Below are 2,061 nucleotides of genomic sequence, written 5' to 3' on the forward strand. Positions count from 1 at the left end.
TTTTTTTTTTTTTTTTGCAACTGTAGAGAATAATTTGATTAAAGCAGCTGAGAAAGAAAGTACTCAAATGTCATTCTTTTGTTACTTCAGGCCAACGTGTGCTCTGAGGAGGTGATGAAGGCACTAAGACAAGAGGCTGATGTAGGCAGGTAAAGTGATTTAAAAGCAGAAACTGAAAGCAGAGTCAGAAGCTCAAAGAAAGGAGGCTGCACACTATGGCCCATTCTTTTAATTACTGCCTGAATGCCTTAACAATACAAATGGACAATGGTGTTTCATGCCCTTGTGTGATAGCTCTTTGACTGAACATGTAAAACTGAGTGTGAAGAATAAATCCTGTCTGTCAGATAGAAAATGAATTACTATTGTGGCAGTAAAAAGTAAGTACATTCTTTTTCAGCTGTATCAGAATAAAATGTTAAACTAATAACATAGCATTCCATAAAGGAATGCAAATACCCACTGCCTTTCCTATCGTGTTTTTGACAATCATCCCATCTTGAAAAGAGAAAGAGCTGCAGCAATTTTGGTTAAATTTGAATTACAACATTTTGTGCCAATTTCATGCAGTATTGTAATATCTTGTTTGATATTGCATGATCTATTAGTGCTCAGAGTCTGTGTTTTGAATGACTGTCAGCTACTACCACACCAAATTCCAGCTCATTGTCTGCAAAATAAACTGTTCATAACCATTTTTATGTTCTATAAAGTCACTTGGCTGTGACAGCAGTTTTGAATTGGTCGTACAGTACAATACAATTTGCCATGTCTTGTTTGTTGTTACCCGTCACCACCAAATTATAAATGCATTTAATGCTTTTTAATGTGTCTGTTTGTGTTTGTGGGTCTGTAATTTGTCAAAATGTATCATAAACTTGTGGCCACCCAAAGCTAGGCCAAGGTTATAAGGAGCTTTAAGCAGACGTTCACTGGGAGCCTACAAACTGATTCAAGATGGCTGCCACAGCTAATGGAACTTCACAAAAATGAAAATATATTTAACTCTGTCAGTTTTGCAAATTCATTCATTCAAGTTTATTTGAACAAGGACAGCACAATAAACAATGTTACATGATAAAAACGAAGCAACCGTTGTTTTGTACGAAGGTTTTCTAGCCACAGGCTAATTTGTAAACTCAGTCCTTGGTTGGACTTTTATATGAAAACAGCTAAAATTAAATTAAAATGTAATTAAAGTTAAACAGTTCCCTCACACACATGCCTGCTCCTCCATCCCCATGGGGCTCAGTGTTCACAGATTTGGTTTTGTTTCAACCATTTTTTTCACCTGGGAATTATAAAAACTCTAAGATCTGTTAATGTTTTTTTTTATTGCTGGTGATAAACTGTTCCAGATATGAGGCCTTTGAATGAGAAAGAACATTTTTGACCAAATGATGTTTTGTATTTTGCTGGTTTGCAGTCTCCATCAACTGCATCTCTTGTTGCAACTCCTGAGCTGCTGACTTTTAAAATCAATCTGCTCACCAGCTCTGGGACAAGACCATTAATGCATTTAAAAGTCAATTTTAAACAAGAAAAAAAAAAAAAAGGCAAACTTAAAAAATTATATTTCTCCAGTATTTTACAGTTGTGCCACTTCAATGGGTTTTGGTCTAAAACTTTCAGTGCTTGTGAATACAGCATCCTCATAGGTTTTAAAGCAGATTGAGTTGCTTGGCTCCAGACAGTGACGCAGTCTGAGAAATGAGACAGAATCAAGGCATCTAGGTACAACTGAGCAGATTTCCCACATAAACATGATCTTATAAGATGAAAACAATTTAGGTTTGTCTTAATGGTTTTAAACACTTTCCTAATGTGAGCCTCAAAGTTAAGATGGGAATCTAGAATGACACCCAGATATTTAAACTCATCCACTTTTTGGATTTCCTTTTGATCAATCACATTTGAAAAGTTACAGACTTTACGCTGGATAGTGAAACACATCGAGACTGTTGATTTGCAGTTCAGAGTCAAACAGTGATTCTTAAACCACTGAGACACTCTGTCCAACTCCCTGTTCAGTAACTCTGCTGCCTGTTGTGGAGTCTTTGC

Source organism: Nematolebias whitei, chromosome 18 (assembly GCF_014905685.2).
Source record: "Nematolebias whitei isolate Nwh7 chromosome 18, NemWhi1, whole genome shotgun sequence".
Taxonomy (NCBI): Eukaryota; Metazoa; Chordata; class Actinopteri; order Cyprinodontiformes; family Rivulidae; genus Nematolebias; species Nematolebias whitei.